Source organism: Labrus bergylta, chromosome 3, assembly GCF_963930695.1.
Source record: "Labrus bergylta chromosome 3, fLabBer1.1, whole genome shotgun sequence".
NCBI lineage: Eukaryota > Metazoa > Chordata > Actinopteri > Labriformes > Labridae > Labrus > Labrus bergylta.
The window spans coordinates 13,389,755-13,401,950 of record NC_089197.1 but is presented as its reverse complement, the minus strand read 5'-3'; the positions used below and the strand labels follow the sequence as shown (position 1 = coordinate 13,401,950).

General features: G+C 38.1%; 1 protein-coding gene across 4 annotated transcripts in view; it reads left to right on the top strand.

Annotated features, from left to right (window-relative positions):
- Positions 1-12,196, top strand: part of LOC109986832 (zinc finger protein 609) — an 83,666-nt gene that overhangs the window by 9,758 nt on the left and 61,712 nt on the right. The window contains exon 1 of one of the 4 annotated variants that reach the window (XM_065952740.1): positions 873-3,747. The exons of the other annotated variants lie outside the window; for them this stretch is intronic. The gene's annotated coding sequence lies outside the window, so the exon portion shown is untranslated. Of the gene's footprint in view, positions 1-872; positions 3,748-12,196 lie in introns of those variants that run through there. 4 annotated transcript variants of the gene reach the window in all.

The window sequence follows — 12,196 nt, the reverse complement described above, 5'->3', positions numbered from 1 at the left end:
ACAATCACGCTTACACTTAATGTCCAATTAAAAAGCCAACTAATGACCCACATAACCATCAAACTGTGAACCAGCGAGTCCAGCTGTTTGTGACTGCGCTGAAGAGGAACGCTCCACTCCGGACATGGATCCTGTCGAACCCGCTAGTTAGAGAGTGAAACACAAGCTAGAGAGAAGTTATAACAAGTGAATCTTCAGACAGATATTCCACAACTTTTTTTTCAACCAATGACCAAACGTTTGTTGGTTCTGCATGTCGTTTTACCAAATGCCATATAAAACAAGCAAATGGTCTCACTAGTTTGGACTGTTGGAGTATCTTTATTTCTTTGACAAAATGATTATTGGATAGAGTAAACGATACTGAGTAGACTCATTACTTAAAATGAGAAAAATCATAAACATAATGTTCAATATGAGATGCAGTTTGAAATATTAATGAACCAAATAAGGCGACCAAACCAGGTAAATACATTATGAAGAAAACTCCCCTGTAATCACCCTGGACTAATCACACTGTGTAGCTGCAGGCGGTGAACACTGTTTCCGCTTCTGGCTTTGACATGATGCTTACTGCACATACAAACGTCTCCGCTGTGGACATTTGTCTAAACAGTCACAGAAGCAATCTTGTGGCTTTAACATAATTGGATTGGACTGTCCCGACTGGTTTTGAAAAATATGGGCATGTAACGTTTCACTCAACAGCTCAAGGCTGATTTATGCCTCAGTGTTGAGATGCTGTGGTGTTTATATGCGGGGCTACGGACGCAATATGGCCCACAAGGAGACCACAAGTGTTGTAATTGGACATCTTGTCCTACATTTTCCATTGCTGGTGGATATTTGTTGATAGAGAAGACAACTTGGAATTGGCTGAAGTAATGCCAGATAATGCTCCTTTTCAGTAATGTTAGACATATGTGTATTTTTAATCTTGAGGAAAAAAGCCACCTCGACCGAGAGACAGTTTTTAACCACAGTCAGCTCTGTGTTTAACAGACAGAATAAATAAATGTAAAGCCAATCAGCTGACTTCTAGCTCTATAATAAAAGCCCAACATGGCTGGATAATGCACTACACATCCATCTAGTGAGGAAGGGGTGCCTCGCAAACAACTAGTTTGATCCTACGCAGAACGATAAATCAGATTCTACGCTGTAGGCATCAGCAGGAGCAGAGGGACAACTCAACACAGAAACATAAATTCAGCTTTAGTGTTACAAGTTGTAAAGTAAAATATAGACATCCTCCAAGCTGTGAATATATCAGACTATATTTAAATATGTTACATGTAGGCAGAAGAAGAGCACATGTATATTCGTCTCAGTGTTAGTGGAATGAATGTCTTAGGTTTTTACTAGTACTATTAAGATACTGCCATAAAAGGAAGAACATGATGTATGTCAGTCTACCTGTTTGCTTTGCATTTTAATATGACAGGAACTATAAAGGAAGATTGACAATTGTGAAGCAGAAGAAAGGCACAACGAAACGGGTAGATGGTTGGCCAAAGGATAAAAGATTACACAAGCGCAGCACAGCCTGAGAAAAAAAGCAAGCAAACCTGTGCTCTTTTAATTTTCAGGGTGACGGAGCATTTGAGCTCTGACCTGGCTGATGTGCGATTTTGCAGGTGGCTGCACATGTAGCCTTTTCATTTTCTGTGATGGATGGCCAAACATTTGTTTTGCCCGCAAATATGTAAACAAGCCTGTCTGATGTCTGGATCAGGCATGTCATATTCAAATTTTAATCTTCTATGTTGATATTTTTGCAACTTAATAAAAGGATGTTTTCTCCAGCAGAGTGTAGGACCATGTGAAATAGAGAACTCTGTTCGGTCTAAAACTGTGGGTGAGAGATAATGTGAGCTGAAAAGTGGGAGTGAACTGTAGTGAAAAGGTTACACAAACATCCAGCAAGCAATTACTCAGTATTAGAACGGGAAAAATATGAATGCCTCATAATACTCAAGTGTGGTTTTATCGCTATGGTGGGTGTAACTAAAATGGAAAGGTTTTTCTGTCAGTGGCATGCTCACTCCTCCCCTGTCTTACATGCATTTTCCAGCAGGGCGACAGTGATTGAGAGTGTAACTAAGTGTCAGCAGTCACTGTCAGATGTAAGAGCCTTTTTTATTTCAGGAGCTAGATTAAAAGGACTAGTGGTTAGGGTTAAGTGGCATCTCGCAGTGAGGCTGCAAATTGTGTTAGAAAACTCAAAAAGGTTTTCTCTAGAGCATGTGTATGGTTTGACCGTGCTGGGTTTCTGTAGAAAAAGAATGGCATTGTAACATGGCAGATTCCTTCGACAACTACTCCTTCACAGTAGTGCTTATTCTTACGAAAGCAAACTGGAAAAAAAACCCACAATAATCTATTTCTGAAAATATAAACTTTTTTTTTTTTTATACTTATGATCATTGAAAAAACAGAGTTTGTATCGACAGTGTTGATAACATAACTAGGTAAGGTTATACTCCATGATGATTGGTTCCAACAAATGTAAAAAAAAAGAAAAAAGAAAATGTCACCATTGTGGTCGGGCTGTAGAAAAAATACAGTATTGGGATGTTTGTTTAAATGATACTATATCCATTTTCCCAGCTGCCCATATCAATTCATTTTTTCAATGAATAAGGTGAATTACTAAATTTAACAGCTAGACCCAAGCTGACGTGAGCAAGAGAGCAGCGGCCATCCTTTTTTTTTTGTACCAGCATTGTGTGCATAATGGTAGTTAAAAATGAGAAAGTTCAGAACTTTGGGTGCCAAGGACTTATATATTTTTGTTAGTGTGGTATTGGAGAATTGGAGTTTGTTGAAGTTTAAAATGTGTGTGTTGTGAAAACCCGTGTATTCTATTAAATTGGAAAGGAAAATCTGCCGTAAATAGTTTTGATTTAGTAACACAGCAAACTGTATTCTCTGCTCCAGTTTTCATGTTTCAGGAAATAATGTTGAGTGTTGTAAAGTATCTTGATACATATTGAATCGTAACCCCTGTATCGTGAAACACATCGTATCGGAAGGTCGCAACTCCAAATGCAGCCAAAATGGGAGAAAAACACAGCAATATGGGGCATCCTGCTCTAAGTTTGTTTTTTTCCCCAACTCAAGGCATTTAAAGCACTACCGCACAAACCAGGCAATCGGGATGACCAAAAAGCAAGTTGCCCAGGGCACATCAAAAACCCCTTACCCCCATATAAATCAACTGATTTGTCTGATTGGGGTGTAACGCTACTTAGGGTTGAAGAGTTTGAATGTTATGTAATCTGCCTAAAATGAGTCATATAATAATTGATTCTGCATTGTCAAAAACGAGCAGCACACTGATAAATTGTGGTCTTCACTCCTGATACCCATCAATCTTTGAATGTGACACTCTGCCTCTCAGGAACAGATCAGTGCTGCATTGATTCTGGACTGCTACCATGTGAGAGTGACAAGCTAGTTTGAAGGCAAGCTTGTTGACTCGGTCTTTGTGAAGCAGCTGCTGGAGGAGAGGCAGGCAGTAATTCAGGGTTAATGGTTGTCCATGCCCTCTCTCTAGTTAGACATTCACATGGCAACACCTCAACTGTCCATGGTTCAAACAGTAGTGCAGTGTATTAGTCACTCAGCAGTGTCCTGTTGTCCTCCCAGAGTGAAGACTCCTGACTCTCTGTAGGAGCAGTTAGACCAGTGTTTACTTTTGTTGACTTTTTGACAGATTTTATTCAAATTTCAGCACTTGCGTGGGTGAGTAGAACTTTCAGTATTGATTACAACAGCTTAAAATCTTGAATTGTCTTGAGAAAGTACATGTTGATACCATTAGCTTGAGTGAATGTATTGTGTTTGAAGTGGGGTATTTCGGTTTTCTGTAAGAAACCGGCCTGGCAAGCTGCATGAGCAGGAATGCATTTAACAAACAATACACAAAAGACTGACGCAAAGAAATGGTGTCTTTCCTATTCTAGTACACACACACACACACACACACACACACACACACACACAGCAGGGTTGGACAAGGGACTTTCTGCTCTTCAGCCTCAGGCCCTGTCTGTTCACAACTCTTCTCTCTCCCAATTTGTCAGTGAGCTTTTTAGTCTAAAAACAGACTCACTGTACCCAACATGTTTATTCAGCTCCTTATCTGTTTAACATTCTTTGTAGAGGACAAAAGCTTTAATGTAACAACGTGTCACCTTTTAACCTGAATGTCGCAGGGCCATAATGTGTGGACCAAGTGATCCCCCTCTATTTCGTCTTCTAAGGTGTTAACAAAGGTGTTACAGCTGGGTGAGACTAGATCAGCTGAGCCATCGTTTTGTGTGTGCGCTCTAACTGTGTGCTCATGTGGAGCTGCTGCTTTGCCGTGCTTCAGGGAAGTAACGATTTGCCCTCTTTTAGTAATTCTTTCCACCTGTTTGTCTGTTCCCTTCCTGAATTCATGTGCTGCAATAAGAATTTTAGTGTCATCAATACATTGGATATAGCCCCCCACGGTTTGGGATGCATATTTGATCAACATGGTGTAAAATAACTGTACCACTGCTAAATCCCTGTGAAGAGTCTCAGTGAAAAGAAGGCAGCGTTAAGCAATGTGTGCAGGCACCATGGAGTTCTGCAAAACACCTTCGGTAAAATGGTTTTTTTTAAGAATAAATTGTCATCCTGTTTTACAGCAGATCTTCACGGTGCCTGCACACACTACTTAACACGTTCTCTTTTCACTTAGACTCTTCTCAGGGATTTTGAAGAAGTACAGTTATTTTACACTGATACTAAAAATGTAGTCCCTAAACCTGACTCGCACACCATGATCTGTATGTGCATCCAGTACTTAGATACACATACATCCCCTTTATGAACTTTGTATGTTACATGTTCAACATTGTCAAAGCTCTACAAGATTTAAAAGAAACAGTGTTTTTGTTTATTACAGATCGCTTGTTATTCACAGAAAGATTCATATTTTTTGTTTGTAAAGTTGAAGTTCACGATAGAGGGTAACAAATACTGTGTTTGAAACGATTCAGCTTTTATATTACAGTCTGTTGTACTCAGATTTTTTAAAGCACTTTTAAAATAAAAAGGGAGTTCAGCTTTATCTCACTGCTTGTTATATCATAATAGGAATTGGAGTAATGAGTGACAAGAATTGAGGATTTGATACATGATTAAGATACATGGAGATGCTTTTGATCTGTAGTGCTGTTCAAATTCACAGTTTGAGTAATGGCTAGCTGAAGACTAGAATGATATATTATAAATACATATATTTTCGCCAATCTGATCCATTATTTAAATCTGCGATCCGATCTGAATGGTGAGATTTGAAAGCACAATATTTCCACCTTAACTTCTCTCTCTTACGTTAAACGTAGTTCCATCCTTTAGTGTAAATATGTGTGAGATGGGTGCAGAAATTATGAAATCATTTTTAAAAATGGGACAAATCGATAAAACTTCATCAAAGTGTTTGTGGTGTCTGTTGCATTTTCTGACAGAGAATGACAAAGGAGACATGCATCATTGGTTTATCCTAATCTTGTCTTCGCATTAGTTAATAATCTTGATTCGAAGCCTGACTTTAGTCGTGTTAACTGGAGTCAGTCAGGCGCGACGGTCACGCTGATTATCCTCTAAAGAGCTTGAGCTGGCCGTGTTTACTGATCTGCCCAACCCCCCAGCACTGCCACTGATTCCTGAGTCTGATATAATCAAATCAAGTCCTTACTTAGCACTGTATGCTCACCCCAAGTCTGGCATGCTTATTTTAAAAGATACAGTGACTAACGCTTAAGGACTTTCCAGGAAAAAGCCAATGAGGCGTTGAGGACATGAACATTTAACAAAAGCTTTCTGAGAACTTAAACGGCAAAGGCTGACTGCCTGTAGGCACACCAGTAAATATCATTAAATTACTAGGACCAGACACATTGATAGATATGAGTGAAGTAATAAAATTCTACGGTTTCTGTTTTGCAGTAGTTGGTCCTACTCCTGCACAGTTGACAAATCCATGTAATATGTGAGGTTTTTTTTCTGGACTGAGTTCCCGAGGTAAGGTATGAAGTTTACTGAAAATCTCTCTGGTATACTCATCACTACTGTGGTCTTTGACAACACTCAGTGTTAGTTTCACACTATAAACATTAGGCGTACCACTTTTCACACATATCAACATCACCTGCTGTATGCCATCTTCAGAAAGTATCTTGTTGTCACTTTTGTTTCTAATGAATGAAGTTAATGAGAATATGTGTGCTTGACTTGTTTTGCATCATACAATGGATTGCTTTTTTACACCTTCTAGCACAAACAAACTAATATGAGAAATGATCTGGATTGTATATGACACGTGTTCTATCAAACATAAATAAATAGGAAAATCGGTAGAAGCTGTTCTTGGAAATAGCTCATCTCAGCAATTTAAGCTGCTGTTCAAATGTGTATCAGGTCAAAATTACTGTTCATGAGGGTGTACATGGCATTATTCTTTTATCTACTTAAATTTTTCAACCCTCTTGTTAGACTGCTGCCAAAAGCATCAGCTCAATCTTGCCAGTTGGTCTTTTTGTGCTGAGCTCTCACCACTATAATTTGACAGCAAAGTAAGAAAGATTGTCAAGCCCAGTCAACATTTTTTTAGCTTTTCCTAATTTATTAACAGAAACTCAGAGCATCTGGCTGTGGAAGGGTTTGTAGATGTCAACACAAAATTCAACACAAACCACTTTGAGTTCCCTCATCTCCACTGACACTTCTGCTGCTTCTGAATTATTCAGTGTTTTGATTAATGTTGAAGTTCTTCCTATGTTTTGTAGTGTTGTACTAGATTAGCAATCCTTTCTCATTCAAGTCAGGATGAATCTTTTTTTTTTTTTCTTGTGGACTTCTCTTTAAACAAAGATTGTGCTTATTGTCTGATTGTAAAGCTGCTATATTGGAATGATGGGTCTTGTTCTCAAACTAGAATATTCACAGTCATTATAGATACCACTTTCAATTTAAATATCTCACCATATCACAGAAGTTATTATTTGATATATTACTAAATCAATCTAATCTAATCAGATAATAAATCTGTGAATGTATTTTTATGCAGACGATACCAGTTTATACCTTTGCAAGTTCATCAACAGCCTGCTCTCCACTTCCCATGGCTAATGAAACGCAAAAGAGGTTAAATGACTGATCAATAAGTCGGCCAAACATTGTCAGAATTGGCAGTTGTAATGTAGAATTGACAGCTTAATATGATGCCGTTCACATGATTGAGTTTGATAAGGTTGTATGGCATTGAAAGGCAGCACACAGATGAGCATTTCTCAGGAATATTTCTTTTTTGATGCACTTCACCATTGGGTGCTGGTGGCCTAGTGGTCAGTTTACGTGCCCCAAGCAAAGAGGCTACAATCCTCAAGCGGGCAACCTAGGTTCAAATCCGACCTGTGGCTCCTGTCTATCTAATAAAGACATTTAAAAAGTGCATGTGACCAGAAAGATGGATAATCAGTGAAATGTTAATTGTTGTTGTTTTTCTTTTTCAATGAAGGCTTTCATTATACACTGAGAGAATACTCTACAACTGACCACAAATACGAACAGTAATGCTGCAGCAGATGCCCCTGCAGTTACTATATCGACTTGCTTTGAGACAGAGTGTCTCAATTATAGAATGAAGTGAGCAGAGATAATGAGAAGTGTTTGAGAATCACAGAGACTTGCTTTTGTAATCCAGAAATCATGGTGAAGTGGAATGGCCGAGCATGTTAATGGAGCGCCTCTGGTTTCTGCTGGAGTCCTCTGAGCAACGGAAAAATCAATCTGGCACCTTGTCAAGATTTAAGATTGAGGTTTCCTTACACTCTGGTTAATGTTGGAGTGTTCTTGTCTTCCTCTGTGTCTCACTGCTGCCACACACAAGCCACAATTTGATTATTTATTAGTACTCGTGTATGGCTTGAATTCACAATTCAGACTGATAACCACTTTGAGGGCTTGCCTAAATTATGCTAGTTTTCTGTCCTTTTGTTTGTCTGCGATTTGCAGCTTTTACAAGACATTTATTCATGGATGGGGGGGGGGGGGGGGTTATTTGAAAACATAATTATTTCAACTATTCTTCAGACAAATATTTGCAGGTCGGCGTTTCTAAGATGTAAGGATTAGTTGCTTTTCTTTGTCATTAAGTCGAGTACACAAAGAGCCATTGGGTTTTACAGTGTTGGTTGGAAAAAGATAAGCTATATGAAATTTGGTAAAATTCTGACAAGTTGTTGACATTTAGTGATGAAGTGATTTATTGGGGAAATAATGAGCAGATTAATTGTTAATGAAAATAATTGTTAGTTTGCAGCCCTCATTTCCACGATCATTTGTTAGAGTTGATGAGAATGCTAAGACTGAAGTTGGATTGAGTCCTTTGTGACAGGGACTTGTGTTTCTGTTCTGCATCAGTGAATTGAAGGTCATTTTGTTTGCAAGCATAAATCAAACAGTAATTGATGTAGCTTTGATTTATTGAACAATATGCATCTTCACTTCTAATAATTCAACTGATATTTTGCTCATTTCCATTACAATTCACACAGAGCTGATTTTTATCCGTCAGCCACTTAAACCCTGACAGCAAATCTTTGTTATGACTTCAATCTTTTCTTTTTTTTTACAACCATCGAAGGAACGCTGCCTTGCTGGAAATACTGTTGAGTGCTAAAAGATACATGTTGGGTTAAAAATAGTTTAGCCCTAAAAATGATGTAGTGAATTGTAATGGCTGTTCTTGAACTTCACAAATATGCAAATATGCTGGCAGTTATCTCCATTTCTCCACAATTAGAAATGTCACTTCATGATGTTCACTAGCGCCGCCCCCCCCAACACTTTGCTCACTTCTGTAATTATGTGTCTTTCTTATTAAGAATACATATCACTTCAATCTCCAGTCTCTTAAAATTATGTCAGTGCTTTTGGGCACCAATACACAGCAGCATTTTCTGTTTTCAAAATGATTACTGCGTTTCCCACAGAATGGCGCAGTACCTGGGTGGTGGAAGAGGTTTGTATATAAATGAATCATGCTTTATTCTCTTCTTCTCATTTTATGTAACAATCTACTTTAATTTGCTCATCTTACTTCTGTTCCCTTTCTATTCTCTTATCCAAACAAACACACCGGCAGTATGCTAAAGACGCTGAAATAAGATTACCAGCATTTTGAAAAGATTCACTCAATGTTGTGAGGCTTATTGATGACGACGCCTTTCAAATGTACTGAAACAAAGACATGAGAAGTTTCAGATTTGATGTGAGCATTGCACCTCAGTCGGTGAATTTATGGGCGGGACATTACAGATAGTGGAGCTCTCTGCAGCATGTTTCATTCGCAATGCTTTCCACTTTCCACTGCACCAAATAATAGCTAGCTGTTTGAGTTCGAGGCAACATGAATAACATCAGTTATATTAGATGTTTGCACTGCTGATGTTGATAATAGTAAGAAGGAAGTAGTTTCAGTGTTAAAACTGAACAAGCGCTAAACGAGCAGATTGATTTCATATCATATTCCTAACCTCTTTTCTGTTTTTCTTTTTTTTATACCAACTTTTTATTTATTTTGACAGCCTTTACAGGTGTATATCATCCAATAAATTCATTAGGTAGTAATTCATACATCCATTTCATTGTCATAATTACAATGCAAAAATAAAATAAATCATCTGTTTTTCTCTGCCTTTTTATAGGCTTGGATATGTTGTATGTAAAGCACCTTCAATTACTTTTTTTGTTGAAATTTGATGTTTAAAAAAGGTACATTGCCTCACCGACCTTGGACAACTTCAGTTAAATGAGAGAAGCCCTCAGTATCCACCTGAAGCACGCAGCCTCAGAGCAGCAGTTTTCTTTTTCTTTTGTCCTTTATAAAGTCATTTTCAGTCAAAACAACCAAATATTATCCAAGCAGAAAGTGCTTTGATAAGGAAATGTGTTGGTCTACTATGCATGTGCACTCCATTGCAGAATCGAATATAACTAGCTTCAATGAAGACATTGGTTGTATTGTATGAAGAGTATCAGTGTTTGCTATAGAAGCATGATAATATCAGCTCACCATTTGTAGACTTAGTGCTTTTCATTTAACATCTAAACAGCATATACATAAAATGCGCATGCATGATAACTGACTGAATGGAAACACACCAATAAAATCCAAAATGGTCTTCTTTAGGTTCTTGTCTAATCCACAAACAGTAAATGTGAATGACTTTTTGTAGTCCCAGATTTGAATCATGTTAAAATTACTGTGCTTAATTCATATATGTTTATAGTCTTTTTGGTCATTTCTAAACTAAATATCTATTTGTTATCGTATCTTCTTTTTTTAGTTTTTGTTCTAACTTCTTTGCTGCTGTAACACTATAAATTTCCCAACTCTTGAACTTAAAAAGGATCATCTCTTATCGATCGCCTTTTAGCCCGCAGTGAGTTGCTGTTTTTCAAACCAAACATTGAGCTTTTTAACCTCACTCTACATTTTGGAAACACCTGAATATGCTTGACTTGGATTTGTAAAGGATGTAACGTTCATGCTCGGACAAGTTGACGAGGTGTTGTAGCAGTAATGTCAAGAAGACAGTTTTATGATTCCTCTTAATGAATCTGTCATCACTCACTTTCAATGTCAGTCCAGCTGACCACATGGTGCAGTTGTAGTAATAAACCGGCTTTGTAATCATAAAAAATGTTGCTCATTTCACATGCTGTGAATCTTTATAGGATTTCAACTCTTTGCTGTATTTCTGTTTCTCCACAACACCTCCTTTGCTGGAAAAGCACAGATTGGTGCAGTTTGAGGCAGTGTGGAGTGAGAGATTTTCTTTTTTTTTGCTGTATCACACTAGAGTGTGGGTATTAAGGCCTAATCAGCCAGAAAGCAATCTGCATATTTCACACTTCTTTAGTTACTGTCGATTTGAGTCATACAGCTGCCAGTACAAGAGATCCAGAAAGCTTCTGCAGTCGTGGATAAAAGAAAATACCCTTTGGCAGTGGGATTATTACGCGTTAACCATTCTATGTGATAATTAAAAGTGACACAATGTCGTTTTTAAATTAGGTTAAAAATGTATTAATTTGTTCCAAAGATTATAAATACATGTTTTCATAAGGTGTAGAGACCACCAATGACACCGTTTTGAATCCATACACAGTGGTGTTGAATTTTACTGGAGATCTGTGTGCTCTTGTTGTTGACATATTTACTGATGAAGATGCTGACCGGCCCACAGACTCCTGATTCCCATCACCTGGATTGGCTGGGCGCGTTTCTATTTTGGTGTTCAGCTCAAGAACACAATCCTATTAGACGGAGGTTACTGTGGGGCTTTCTGTGTGGAGAGTAGCCTTGTAAATGACCTGCAGAGAAAAAAGGATGCACAATTCCAGATTCTGCACGTTCAGCTCATGTTTGTTTTCCACTGTTTATGTTAGTTTTGCGGTTGCTTTTTAATCTGCTAAAGAAATCACAATCTCTGCATACTTGTCTACAGGAGGTTTCTCTTTGTGTCTTGGCAAACCTTGAGCACTCCAGCTTGAAGAAGAACTGGTTGAGTCTGAAGGGAGACTTTGTGCTGCGTAGAAAAAACAACCCTATCATGCCATCACAAAAATGTTCATCTTGATTGTAAAATGCTAATCCTCAGAAAGTCGACATGGTTTCATTCTTATTTTGTCTGACTGGAGTCAGCAAACCCAAACACACTAAATTTACAAGGTTATAAAGCTAACAGAAAACAAATAACCCTTGTCTTTGCTTTTGCCATTGGGTTTATTGTTTTAGTTGTGTGTGGTGCTGGCCTAACCCCAATGCTCCTGGATAACCCTGGCCTTGTGCAACCAGTCTGTGCTTGTTTGATACACAGAGCCTGAGCTATGCAGGGTATGTAGTTGGAGAATTTAGAGGTGTTAAAACCTCCTTTGTGAAATATAACAAGCCACACTATATTCTGAATCTGCAAGAAAATTTAGAGTCCCTTCAGAGAGGCATTTTTCTGTTTTACTGAGATTTAGAGAACTGGGAGCAGAAATGAGACAATAATCATTATGACTGCAAACAGCAAGAACGACAATGAACAAAGGCCTGCACACAGTGGCATTAAAATACATAAACATTTAACTCAGGAAAGCAATGCAT